The sequence below is a fragment of the Nicotiana tabacum genome, chromosome 1, assembly GCF_000715075.1.
Source record: "Nicotiana tabacum cultivar K326 chromosome 1, ASM71507v2, whole genome shotgun sequence".
NCBI classification, from domain to species: Eukaryota; Viridiplantae; Streptophyta; class Magnoliopsida; order Solanales; family Solanaceae; genus Nicotiana; species Nicotiana tabacum.
Genome location: NC_134080.1, coordinates 216,911,717 through 216,927,219, shown reverse-complemented (window position 1 = coordinate 216,927,219; position 15,503 = coordinate 216,911,717). Strand labels below are relative to the sequence as shown.

At 37.5% G+C, this 15,503-nt stretch overlaps 1 pseudogene; it reads right to left on the bottom strand.

Moving 5' to 3' along the window:
* Positions 1-3,099: 3,099 nt before the first annotated feature.
* LOC107769962 (uncharacterized) lies at positions 3,100-8,652 on the bottom strand (annotated as a pseudogene).
* Positions 8,653-15,503: the final 6,851 nt, after the last annotated feature.

Here is a 15,503-nt window from a genome sequence, read left to right as displayed (position 1 = left end):
TCAGAGTTGAAGGTTAATAGGTAGTTGAGCGTTTCTCTACTCCGTTCTATGTGTAAGTTAAGTCGGTCAACGTCATGTTTTAGTATGCTAGTAGTACATGTGCTAGTACTATTTTCAAGGACCTTGTTGCTGCACCGATTATTGATATTGCTTTTCCAATATATTTTCTGATTCTTAGCTTGTGAGTACTATCTTTCTGGTTATGTTGTTATTATTCTATTGTTACATTTCATCTTCTTGTGCCGAGGGTCTATCGGAAACAGCCTCTCTATCCCAGGGTAGGGGTAAGTTCTGCGTACACACTGTCCTCCTCAAACCCCACTTGTAAGATTATACTGGGTTATTGTTGTTGTTGTTGCTTGAGAAATTAGTTTATTTATGGTGGCAGAAACAACAATAATTATGTCTTTGCACTAAATAAATTGAAATCGGCTATATCAATATGCACTTTTTGAGTTCTGATATATACATGTCCTGGGGTGCTTGATTTCATGCTGCAGAATATAGGAACTTGTGTTGTCATATGATTTGGATATTAATACAAGAGAAAATGTTTTAAACCTCTTGGACATAAATTATATCTTTCTCTTCATCAGAAATCGAATTGAAAATCCACTGAATGTTATTTCAATCCTAGGCCTAAATAATTTTCAACATAAAATTGTAACAATCCAAGTACAAGAAGTCAAGAGATCACAATTAGAATCATGTTATGAAAATGTTCTACTCTATATAGAAATCACAACTGTTTAGTTGAACTTTCTCTTTTCCATAACTATGAAGGTGTTTGGATTGGTTTTTACGCTGTTCAAATCAGCTTTTAAGTTCTTTTTATCTTTTTTCGGTGTTTGGCAAAGTTAAAAGTACTTAAAATAAGTTAAAAACTGCTTAAAATAAGTCAAAAGTAATAAGTTGGGCAATCTCGATTTATTATTTTTTGGCTTAAAAGCTATTTCTGCTAAAAATCGATTTTTTTAGGTCAATCCAAAGGGCTCTATATGTAAGCAAAATTCACACATAAAAAATACTTAAGCATACCAAGTTTGTCATAAAGTACTAGTAGAGTCTAGCTAAAAAGACTTTGGATAATAATAAATAAATAAATAAAAAAGAAACTTACACTATAAATTTTAATTGGACAAGTTGTGATAAGGTCGGTGGATCCATCACATCTTTTCTTCTCATTTTTTCGTTTTGGAGAAAGCAACTGTGGCTGCTTCCTTTTCGGAATTTACGGCTGATTTACGCAAATGTCCCCTTTTTAGGCTAATGTTTAGGTTTTGTCCGTATTTTAAAAAGTTGTCCAAACATAACTCTTGGGAAAATTATTTTTTTAGACAATGTAGTTTTTCCTGGCCAGTTGTTGATATTACTTGTTTTTATTCTTCATCTCGAGCCGAGGATTTTTCGGAAACAGTGTCTCTACCTCCCCAGAGTAGGGGTAAAGTCTACGTACCCAGAACTCCACTTGTGGAATTCCACTGGATTGTTGTTGTAGTAGACAATGTAGCTCTTGAGAAATTTTCTGGCTAAGTCGTAAAACGGCTATTTGTGTACTCCCCGGTTCTTCTTGGTGAATTCAAACACGTACGATAGTTCATGTTTGTTTTGCTTTTGATGTTGTATATGAAATTATTTTTATTTTTATATAGCAAAAAACAAGGTAGAAAGGGACTAATTACTATACATGGGGATGTCATTAGGATTTAAACTCGTGAAACTATAATTTTAATTTTATTGGTTCTTAGATTATTTCCTAGGAGGCATATTTTAGTTTGTTTATTTTATAATAACCACTGAACGACTTGACTAACAAGATTGTAACAAGGCCATTATCATGGAGCAAAAATGAACAAGCTCCGTGTAATTTGAATATTAAGAATATGTTTTCGCAAGTTTGAATTTTTGTAGATATAAACAAAAGGAAGTGATACAAACAACCTAGCTAGATTTTCCAAAATTTTCACGAAAAAAATAAAATCAAAAGGGGGAAGCCACTCTTTTTGGCTTGACCAAGAAATTTTACATCCTCTGAATCGCACAGAATTTAAGCCGAAAGAACTCATATCATCATATGATAATGGTCATCATTGTTTGACTGATTTGGTGCTGGTCTACAGTAGCGGAGCTAGGGAGAGAAAGTGGATTCACCGAAAAATTATACTCTACTGCTGGTCTATATTACTACCATTCTCTAGCCTTTTCTAGTAGTCATCTTGCGGTCACACTAATTCTCAAATCTTATCAAGTTTATGATCTATTCGACTCATTCATGAGTTACTTGAGACAATACAAACTCCAATTGAACAAATAATAGCAGATTGCGTTGACGAATGACACTTTCGATTTTTCACTTCAACGACTCGGAACGATGACTTTCGATTATTGACTTCAAAGATTGGAGTCGCTACCCAACTCTACCTATATCAAATAAAAGGAATCAATCACTAGGTCCCGAGCAATTCTACCTTCTTCCTTTATCCAACGCTCATATCACTCTGTCTCTTGGACTCTTCAACCTGATTTCTACATTTATAGCTTGAAAAAAGCAAAAGAGGCCATCTTTTAATGACTATTCTCAGCTTCCTTTCTTTGGTAGTAGGATAGATTCAACTATATGTATCTCCACTTTTCACATCGCTCCGTCTAAGCTCATCTCAGTCCAATATTATATAATAACTACAAGCCCTTTAATTTCTTTGAAGTTACAAAATCATCAAATTGTTGAAAACAATCTGCAATTGTCTCAGCTTCATTTGATTTTACAAGCTCCCTTGCTTTACCTATTCACGAAAACGAATTCAATATTTGTCCTTCCTGATCGAGATCTGAACACAATATATTGACACGAAAGCTGTGGACAGGGGCAGAGCTACAATTCTTATGGGTTCGGCAGAAGCAATAGTGTTAGCCCAAACGATGTATTTGTATTTAAAATCCAGTTAATATGTATAGGCAACTTATCCAGAATCTAGTAAGCTGCTTTTTCTAGGATGCAGAACCCATAAACTCAAAATTCTAGCTCCACCTCTGACTGTGAAATGTATCAACAGTGCAATTGTTTTCGTCTTGGATCCTCATTCATTTTATAGATTGATTCATAAGTAAGCAAAACTATTCAACAAACAGAAAAAATGGTTTGCAAGTTTGATTAAATCAATCAAGTACAAGTAATTAATGAAGTCACAATCACGAACAATCCACACCATTTCCCCACGAACCAACTTTCCCCTTTCGTCTTTTTTTTTTTTCTTTTTTTTCCTTTTACCAACAGGGTGAAGAAACGATAAATCCACATGAAATTCTCCATCATTACCTGGTGCGGCTCGTAGTGACGTTGATTCCCTCTTTAATAGCTCGGAAGCTTTTGATATTTACTGTTTGAAGTGAAATAATAAAAATATCTCTAGATTGAGCTTCTCAACAGATACGGCACTACACATCCCAGCAAAGCACCGGCAAGAACCTGCATTCATCTCAATGACAATAACGTCCAGTTAAGAAAAACACAATTTACTTAGTTAACTCCAGTTAAGAAAAACATAATTTACTTCGTTAACTTCCAGTTAAGCAAAACATAATTTACTTTGTTATCACACTAGTTTCTTTTATTTGAATGTGTGACATATTGGTTGTAGATGTGTCCAAAAATGAGGTACATAAAATGTTGTATCTCTCAGATTATTGTCGTCGCCAAATGGAAATGAAGAATGGTAATCCTCAATTTCTTCAACTGCAAAAGAAAAGTATAAACCAGAATATCATGGCAATCATACCTGAAAGGGAGTGTGCCCAAGTGAATCTCGGAGAGGTCTAACATTGGCAACAGGGTGCTCAGGAGGCAATTCACAGACTATCTGATTCAACAACTGCATCAAAATCACCAATTTTAATACTTATTGTGCAGACGGAGAAACTTCAAAGCAATTTTATTGCAAACTAGCAAGTGCCAATATCGCAAGTGCCAATATCGACTACCACAACTTTTTATAACCACATAGTAGAAAAATAGGGAAAATCATCAGACGCCACGGTACCAACCAAATTGTTTTAGCATAGAATGAAGAATAATTTTGAAATACCGAGATTGATTTAAAGAAAAAGTTCTTTCTAATCGGATAAATCATCCATCAGTTGATTTAAAGAAAAAATTCTTTATAATCGGATAAATCATCCATCAGTAAAGTAATAAAAACGAGATCAACAAGGTGGGAATGAAAAATTACTTCAGCTTGGCGACCAGCATGAAGCCTAACACCAGTAGCATCATACATTACCTGTAATAAAGGAAATTGATATAGGTTAATGAGGAGAAAACTAAAAGTTCATTATGCAAAATATAAACAAGAAAAATTGATATAAGAAGCTGCATTTGGACAAAATTGTAGACATCTAAGGGAAATATATACAGATTCCTTCCCACTCTCCCCCACCCCCAGATAACAAAATATACAGGCTAGCCACTCTCTTCCAAAGGAGTATGCATGTTACACGTATATGTGTGTATGCACATGCATATGAATTCCCAGGCTAGATGCTCTCTTCCAAAGAAGCAAATAACCATGATGTATGACATTGCATCTGCTTTCTTCTGTTCATACATAAATATATTTAAGTAAAATTCAGATGCAAAAGAAGCTAACCAAGACAAGGGAGCTGCCAAACGTAACAATAATTATGTGAAACAGGATTTTTTACTTGGATAAACAGAAAAAACATCAAGATCATGACAAAGTGTCAGCAAATAAAAGGAGTGAACACTGGCTGTCTTTTTCTTTTTCTCATTTTTTGTTTTCGTGTTGGGGTAAAATTGAGTCATGTCTTTACAAGGCAAACATCAGCCGAGAAAATTACAAAGAAAATAGGACAAAACCTGGTTAAGACTTAAGAATTACTCACCACACATGCCAAAACCACCGCAATTGCGAAGACAGATCCTCCAGCTCCTTCTTGTAAATAAACTGCCATTACCAGAGCAGTAACAGTTGCTGAATGTGATGATGGCATTCCACCTGAGCTAAGCATCCTTTTTGAATCCCATTTCCTCTCCTTGTACCTGCAAAATCTAACAGGGCATATTCAAAAATTAACGAAGAAATAGAAAGAAAAGGTAAGAGAAAACATGGTAACCATGAAAAAGTAAGCTCTTGAAATTCAAAGCTCAATCCACACAAAGTCCATGTTTCTCCACTTTTTTTGTCAATAACAACCAACTGAATGAACATCTATCATAAGATCCGAGTACATGCTATCATGCCCCTTCAATCTATGTTGTCACAACAAATAAAACTATGACTCACTCCACCCTTCACTTAGCTAGTTTAACATTATGTTTGTTTTGACGAAAGGGAAGCATGAGGGGCCTTGTTGATCTAATTTAAGGAAGTAGTTAACCTCCCACTCGCCTCCTTTTCCACTTTCCCATAACCAATTAAGGGATAATAATCCTTAGCGCTCTCTCTTACATCTATCGTTTTTCCTTTTTTCTTTTTCTGAAAGTACCGCTCTCTTTTACATTTCTTCCAGGAACCCATCCTCTCAATTCAAGCAAAGACAGCTACAATAATTTTCAGTTTTTCACATTAAAGATTGTGTTACATAATTTCAGATTCTCCTCCAACTGAGAAGAAGCTGTATTCTGAACCTAGATATCGATAAACAGTAATTAAGTATCCCAGTTCAATTAGAAACAGACCAAGAATGACATTTAGATTTCACAGATATCCTCTTTTGCATTTCTGCAATGTTAATTCAGATTACTACTCTATCGTACTTCAACTATGTATTAGCAATTCAAATTTTTCCTTTAACAAAAAGAAGAGAACAGAGGGACTAGTCAACGTTTTCTTTTGCAGTTATGTTTAGTAAACTGACGTTATTCAACCAGTAATTCTCCACCCTCCTAATGGACCTTGATATATAATGATATGGGCTGCCATTGGCCCAACTCACTTAATTTTTACGTTGAACATGCAATTCATCCCATGTGAGCCAATTTTCAGCATATCAATACTCATATAGACAACAAACATGCAAGTAGATTAATCACATACTTCTGCTGCAATTCCATAAATCTTCATTATTGCATTTTGCACTGGAAGATCATCAGAGTTCCTTCATTTCTATATAGGTTGTGTGGATGGTGAAGTTCAAAAGATACCTCGTTATTGCATTAAATAGGCTAAAAGTCCTACTGTAACATTTGAAATTCTATCCTTCAGTTTCCCCAACCTATTCAACCGTTAAAATGTGAAACATATGCACTTATAATTCTTACTAAGATAATAGATGAAAAATTAATCTCACACTGCGCATAACAGTTCTTTTGTTCATGTAACATACACAATGGTGCTTTTATTTTGGTTAGGTCATGCCGTATTTTAAGTTCTGGGATACATGGTCCACTGGCATTATCCTGTTCCTCCCCTTTTAAATATGACTTGTATATTTATCACTCTACAGCTTTTACAATACCAAAAGAAACTCAATATCGTTGGTATTGGCATATTAGGATTTAGGTGTTATGGAACTTTACCTTTAGCATTTGAAAGTTGATAGTAAAAGCAAATATTAGAATTATGCAGATCATGTTGAGACTAGGTGATTTTAGCAAGACAGGGAGGGAAATTACATATAATTAAGCCATGATCGTATAAAGGACCTGAATTTAGGATTAGACACCTTTTCCATCAGAGAAAAAGACCAGAAGTTTCGAAAAACACAAGTGGATCTTAACCTATTTCAACACTATAGGGAGGTATCAAAATTCATCACCACGTGAAGGTAAAGGAAAAAAAAACAATTGTTTATATTTGAGTCGGGGGAGATGTATCCACCAAGCTAAAAGCTTTACTAAAGCTTAAACACTGAAATAACAGCATACTAGATACAGAGGGATCATTATCACCAAGGGGATGGCTAGTGATTGAGACATAGGATAAAAATTTAGAGATCCCAACCCTGCTTCAATACTCAATGTGAGCCCATTCGCCCCAATTTAGATGGCAAGTTTATCCAGCACCTGTGCTTGCACACTCTAGCACGCTGCATAGTGTATTAGTAGAGGTGTGCGTATTGATTGGACACCTACGTCATTGAAAAAAGATATGGAGGGATCATTATCCTTTTATCTACCATTTTTTAACTGATTGTGTTAGCAGGTTTCAAAACCTTCCTATAAGTTTTATTTCGATCTTCTCAAACAATCAATGTCTTTGAACTTTCTTGAGGATCAGCATTTCACTATATGCTATTTTCTCCAGAAATTCAACAACCTAAACCTCAATCGCTCGCCCAGTCGGCGTGAATTTGCAGCAACTTCCGGTTTCAAAAGCAGTTTAAACAATATAATGACTGCAATAATATCAACAACTTTTTTTGAACATATCCACTGACAACAATACGAAAGGCATCATCTTTCTTTCTTTAATGAAACTGCATCTACTAACTATTCAACTACATTTGATACTAGTCATTATGCCTAGAAATAATTTTAAAAAGAAAGGCCGGATCAAAAGGCATAAGCAGCTAAAGACTAAAAAGACAATACTCGACTCCGTCACTAAAGGCGATAGACAGGCGAATCCAAGATTTGAACTTTACAGGTTCAAGTTCCGGATTTTACCACACCTCATTTAATTTACTGGGTTCGAGATCTATTACTCCCGCATCCCAATTTATGTGGTGCATTTTAACTGGACAATTGGTTAAAGAGAACAGCAAAGACTTATGAAACTTGTGGTGTGAAGTAAGTTAGAAATATTTCTGTGGCTATAATTCATCTCATTAAGGGAAAATTAGGAAGTTTAAAGTTAAATTGTTTCAAAATATAGAAATATTTCTTTTCCGGAACACACTAAAAAGGAGATTATCACGTGAATTGGAACAGAGTTTTAACGCATATACAACCCCTGAGCCAGAGCTATAAAGACTAAAAAGACAACCTTGATTCTGTCAATACAAGGCGATAGACAAATGCGATTCCAGGATTTGAATTTTATAGACTGGAGTTCGGGAGTTTACGACTCATTTGATTTCCTAGGTTCGAAATCTATTATTTGTACTTATTAAATGAATTTTTAACACATATACAAATTCTAAGCCAAAACTACTAGGTTCCGATGAACTCATCATAACATCAGCACTACATATCATTAGAAGCGAAACATAGAACGGATGTTTTTACCAGGTGGTGAAGAGCTTGAGGAACTGAGCAATAGCACACGCAAGGAATGCTCAAACGAGGGGAACGTTAGCAGGTGAAATCGATGGCTGCGATGAATACGACCGCGCACTTGACGATGCATCAGCGGCTGTTAGCACTTCGTTCATTTGATGAGCTAATTTGAGATATAGAGACGAACGAAGATTGATAATTTTTAGGAAGCTTCTAGAGCCAAAAAAACGAGACAATTTTGCAAATTTGTGCAGAGGAAGCTTTGGTTGTGGTGGATCTAATGGAAGAAGGAATGGACCCCGCCGTCGCCGTCGCCGGCGATCGGAGATTCGGAAGTTTACGACTTTGATAGGCTGTTGTGATTGGTGATTGTGGACGGCGAAGGCGTCGGCGGTGGACCCACGCGGGCTGTAAAAGATCAGAAGTTTGTGTACGAAATGGATATTCTCATAAAAACTGGCATATGGGTGTACATTTGGTGGGACCCACTTGACTTATTGCCTTGGGCTATCTCCAACTTGATATGTTCTTTAATTTTATTTTTTTGAATTAGTGTGCCTACACCTAACTAATTTATGGGATACACAATTCAGCCATCAAAGTTTGGGTAGATAAAATGGAAGGAAAAATGTGATTAAATCTGTTATTTAAAATAAAGTAACTTTTCTTTCGTTAAAAGTTTGATTCTAATATTACTATTATATACATTAGGAAATAGTTCCATTTTTGTAGTTGATCCCCGATGGAGGTCTGATAGAAATTAAGGGTCCACCAAACAGTATTGAGAATCAGGTTCTCTATTAGTTTCTATAATAAGCAAGTAGTAAATAAAGAACACGCGATATTTACATGAAAAACTCTTGGTTCAAGGGACTAAAAATCACGACTTACCCTAGTAGAATTTTAGTTCCACTAAACTGAGTAAACTTTATATTACAACCTATTACAATCTAGAAATTAAACTCTTAATCCCGCACTCTTTATAATAACTCTATTGTAAGCGATTTGCAATTACTCTATTACAAAGTAACACTCTTGACTAACTCTAACAAACAATCAAAACAATAATGGTTAAATGATGTCCTACGAAAGACATAACAAACTTAAGTGCACATGGAGGAAACAGTGGCGGCTGACACTTGAATGATAGGTTTTTAAGATGTCAAGTGTTAGATCAAACCTTGTGTAATGTTGTTTATATATGAGAGAGCATGTGTGAAGAGATAGAGACATTTCTATTTTTGATTTGTCCTCTAGCAGCAATGATTATGCCGCTACACTGCTGTCAGTCGGTACAGTGATATAGCTTTTACAGCTGTATGGTTGACTGTACGACAGTTGAGGAACTGATCCTATATGTTCCCTTACATGTTCCCTTATCTGGTTTTTTGAGAGTTTGAGCATATCACAATAAGCGAAAAGATTCATATCTAGTTCCTCCATGAAGTTTGACAAATCATCAAAACCATAATCACATAACCTATCAAACTCCAATCTAAACAGTTAGAACTTAGAAGCTAAGAGTAAATGTGGCCTCTTTTCTCGATGTGGATATGTGAAATCCACTCATTTCGCACTCGAGTTATATTAATGACAAGAGAAATTTCATTATTAGACGTACTCAATGCATATCCCGTTAGTATTTGCATCTAAAGGTTCTTGAAATTGTATCTCTTTTATTATTTTGGTGCACCGGTGCATATCCCGTTAGCATTGGCATCTAAAGGTTCTTGAAATTGTGAACCATGATTTCTATATTGAGTATCTATATAACTATTATTTCAGGTGGTACTAGTCCTTACATCAACTAGTATTCGGTCCAACCATGAATCTCTAAACTGGTCGACACGTGGTATGCCATTAGTTATCTTTTCAAAATTTGCCACGACACTGATATTGCAATGTTTTTTACTAGATTGTTATAAATTGTGACTGTCACGATCCGGATTTCTCACCCTCGAAAGCCGTGATGACGCCTATTGGTGAAAGCTAAGCAAGTCAAATTATTCTAATTATTTAACCTTTTTCAGTTTTAAACCATTATCAGTGAAGAGCAGATATCATGCAAATAGCGAAAATAATTAAGCGGAAGATAAAATCTGATAATTAATCTTAATACAAACTACGGAAGTCTAAATACAACTCTACCCAAAATTTGGTGTCACAACTTCACAGACGGTCTAAGAATATTATATACAAAGTCTGAAAGATAAAATACACATTGTTCCTGAAATGACTAAATGAAACAGGATAAAGGAAAGATAGGAGGTGACGCCAAGGCCCACGGACGCCTGCAGGACTACCTCGGGTCGCCTGTTAAACTGTAGGCAGCAACCTCACTGCGGTCCGAAGTCTACAACATTGGGATTTGCACAAAAGAGTGCAGAGTGTAGTATCAGCACAACCGACCCCATGTGATGGTAAGTGTCTAGCCTAACCTCGGCGAAGTAGTGACGAGGCTAGGACCAGACTACCAAATAAACATGTGCAGTTATATCATAAACAGCGGAAATAGAAGCTGATAATTGCAATTAAAATTGGACAGGGAAAACATGCTTCGGGGAATAACAGATAATAATAGAATATCAAGAGAATATAAAGAAACCAAAATCCAATTACTAACACGGATAGGGAAAACAAATGCAATGTTCACTTTCGTTTCACATCTCGTTGCAGGCGTGCAACCCGATCCCATTTCATGTATCTGGTTGCAGGCGTGCAACCCGATCCCATTTCACATATCTCGTTGCAGGCGTGCAACCCGATCCCATTTCGTATATCTCGTTGTTGGCGTGCAACCCGCTCCCATTTCATATATCTTGTTGCAGGCGTGCAACCCACTCCCATTTCATATATCTTGTTGCAGGCGTGCAACCCGCTCCCATTTACAAATCAGCAACCATCATAAAAGAATCAAGGCAAAGGAACAATTATATTTCAACAACATCCCAACAAGGGAACAATAATACCAAGACAACATCCTGGTAAGGGAACAATAATGATAATAACATCCCGGTAAGGGAACAATAATGATAATAAACTCTCGGCAAGGGAACAATAATGATAATAACATCCCGGCAATGGAACAATAATGATAATAACATGTGAAGCGCAATAAACCACAACGGAGTCATAACAATTACAATACAAGACTCACGGGCATGTTTGATACCGACGTATAGATACTCGTCACCATGCATATACGTCGTACTCCACAATTAACACGTAGCAAATAAGACACAACTCCTAATCCTTGAAGCTAAGGTTAGACCAAACACTTACCTTGCTTTTTGCAATCAGTTCAAGATTCCAATACACCTTTACCTCGCGAATTTGTATCCTAAAGCTTCAAATTTAGTCATAATAATTCAATATGCTCAATACAAATCGCAGGAATTGATTCCATATGAAATTACTATATTTTTCAAATAAAAAAATTCGAAATTAACTCAAAAATCACCCATGGTCCCACGAGTCGGAACTCGACAAAAATCACAAAATATGAACCCCCGTCCAACCACGAGTCCAGCCATACCAATTTTGCTAAATTCCGACATCAACTTGACTCTCAAATTTTCAATTAAAGTCTTGGAAGATTTCTACCATTTTAAACCCAAAAATGAGTAATCTAGTCGAAATATTCGATGATAATCCCATATGATTGACTAGCAATAACAACAAGTGACTTATCTCAAGTTTCCCATGAATTCTTACTCGAAAATCATCCAAAATCGAAATTGAAGACTAGGGTATAGAACCTTACCTTTTTTTTTATGAAGATCGTGTGATTGAGTTCTTTGATTCTTGAAGATTGATGCAAGATTGGATGATTTGAATGTTGGGTTCCTCCTTCTCTCTCTAAAATGGTCTCACCTCTCTCTAGAATGCTTAGAAAATCACTCCAAAATGAACCCTAAAGCCTATTTATCAAAATGGGGTCGAGTTATGAAAATAGGGGAATTAACCCTCTGAAATCAGGTATGCGATCGCAGAATCCATCGCATAATGGGTATGCTGGCCGCATATGCATTGCAAAACTCGGTGCCCAGAACTGGGTTGTTCTGCTTCATTCTGCGACCATTTTGCGATCGCATAGCTATTTTGCGATCGCACGTTTGACCGCAAAATTGTATTTTTCCAGCTTCTGGTAATTTGGTCATAATTTTGTGTAGGAATGTCCAAATGACAAACAGTTTAAAGCGTTGGAAACTAGACTCAGAAATCTTTAATTTGATAGATTGTTCATCATATAACACCTTATATGCATGTATATATGATCGTCCAAACTAGGGTCTTGTGCGTATTCTCTTAAAATTTTAGTCTATTATAAAATTTTCTAACTTGGCTTAGTCTTGGGACTTTCCTCAGACCCCATATCACTTATAGTATGTTTTGTACGCTTGCTATCATATCTAATCGGTATACATCATGTTAATAGTCCTCGGATAAGAAGTAGAGTCCGCCCCCAAACGCATAACATAACTTACCTCTTCTTTCGCACATTTCAATTTCCCGAATTTTTACTAACTCCAAAAATTTCCAAAAATTTCTCCAGAGTTTCCTTTGTAACTGGGCCTATCCACCTGTCAGAGAATCCCAGAAACCAATCCTAACAACATGTACATAATCCAATCAACGTAACCCAACATGAAAACAATACCAACATTGGCCTCATAAGTAACATATTACTAGAAAAGGAACGACATTCACATTAATTACCCAGGTGATACTAAACTCATATCAGGTAAGTTCTCGACATTTTCATAAAACACATAAATAAATATTTAAATTAAAGATGACATTTTTTGGTCATCACATTCTCCACCTCTAAAACAACGTTCGTCCTCGAACGAAATTAGAAAATTACCTGAGCTGGTGAAAAGATGTGGATATTTACTCCGCATATCCGATTCGGACGCCCAGATCGATGCCTTAATAGGCTGACCTCTCCACTGAACACGAACAGAAGGAAAACTCTTCGATCTCAACTGACGAACCTACCGAGCTAGAATAGCTACCACCTCTTCCTCATATGACAAGTCCTTGTCCAACTGGACAGAGTTGAAATCTAACACATGGGATGGATCACCATGATACTTTCGAAGCATGGACACATGAAACACTGGATGCACGGCTGATAAACTCGGCGGCAACGCAAGTCTGTAAACCACCTCTCCCACTCGATCAAGAATATCAAACGGGCCTATGAACCTAGGGCTAAGCTTGCCCCTTTTTCCAAATCTCATCACGCCTTTCATAGGCGACACTCGAAGCAATACCCGCTCACCGACCATGAATGCCAGATCACGAACCTTACGGTCAGCATAACTCTTTTACCTGGACTGAGCTGTACGGAGCCTATCCTGAATAACCTTGACCTTGTCCAAGGCATCCTGCACTAGATCCGTACCCAACAACCGAGCCTCTCCCGACTCAAACCATCCAACCGGAGACCGACACCACCTACCATATAAAGCCTCATAAGGAGCCATCTGGATACTCGGCTGGTAACTGTTGTTGTTAGCAAACTCTGCTAAAGGGAAAAACTGATCCCAGGAACCTCCAAAGTCAATAACACAAGCTCAAAGCATATCTTCCAAAATCTGAATAGTGCGCTCGGACTACCCGTCCTTCTGAGGATGAAATGTCATGCTCAACTCGACCCGTGTGCCCAACTCTCGCTGAACTGCTCTCCAAAAATGTGAGGTAAATTGCGTACCTCGGTCCGAAATGGTAGACTCGGGCACACCATGAAGACGAACAATCTCCCGGATATAGATCTCAGCTAACATCTCGGAAGAATAGGAGACTGCCACAGGAATGAAATGCGCTGACTTGGTCACTTATCAACAATAACCCATACTGCATCGAACTTCCTCTGAGTCCGTAGGAGTCCAACAACGATGTCCATAGTGATCCGCTCCCACTTCCACTTAGGAATTTCAATCTTCTGGAACAAACCACCAGGCCTCTGATGCTCATACTTAACATGCTGACAATTCAAACACTGAGCCACAAATGCTACGATATCCTTTTTCATCCTTCTCCACCAATAGTGATGCCGCAGATCGTGATAAATCTTAGCAGTGCCCGGATTAATAGAGTACCGGGAACTATGGGCCTCCTCTAAATCAACTCCTGGAGTCCATCCACATTAGGCACACAAACACGACCCTAAAGCCTCCAAACTCCATCATCTCCTAATGTAACCTGCTTGGCACCATCGTGCTGCACCGTGTCTCTGAGGACACACAAATGAGGATCATCATGCTGCCGATCTCGGATACGCTCTAGTAAAGAAGAACGAGCTACTGTGCAAGCTAATACACGACTGGGCTCAGAAACATCAAATCTCACAAACTGATTGGCCAAAGCCTGAACATCCAAAGCAATCAGTCTCTCATCGATTGGGATATACGCAAGGCTACACATATGACTGACTTCCTACTCAAGGCACCGGCCACCATATTGGCCTTTCCTGGATGATATAAGATGGTGATATCATAGTACTTTAATAGCTCCAACCACCTTCTCTGCCTCAAATTTAGCTCCTTCTGCTTGAACAAATACTGCAGACTCTTATGGTCCGTGAACACCTCACACGCCACGCCATATAGATAATGCCTCCAAATCTTCAATGCGTGAACAATGGCTACTAACTCCAAATCATGAACTAGATAGTTCTTCTCATGAATCTTCAACTTCCGCTAAGCATAGGCAATGACCTTTCCATCAAGTCCAATACGAGATGCATCACAATAAACTATATAAGGCCTTGGATCTGTGGGAAAAACCAGCACCAGTATCGTAGTCAAAGCTATCTTGAGCTTCTGAAAGCTCTTCTCACACTCGTTCGACCACCTGAACTGGGCACCCTTCTGGGTCAACCTAGTCAATGGGGCTGCGATAGATGAAAACCCTTCCACAAACCGACGATAATAGCCTACCAATCCCAAGAAACTCTGAACCTCTATAGCTGATACTGGTCTAGGCTAGTTCTTGACTGCCTCAATCTTCTTCGGATCAACCTGAATACCCTTTGCGGATACAACATGACCTAGGAATGCAACTGAACTCAACCAGAACTCACATTTTGAAAACTTGGCATACAACTAACTATCCCTCAAAGTCTGAAGAACTACTCTAAGATGATGTTCGTGCTCCTCTTGGCTACGGGAATAGATCAAAATATCATTAATGAAGACTATCACGAATGAATCCAAGTAAGGCCTGAACACTCGGTTCATCAAATCCATAAAAGTTGCTGGGACATTTGTCAACCCAAATGACATCACTAGGAATTCATAATGCCCGTACCGAGTGCGAA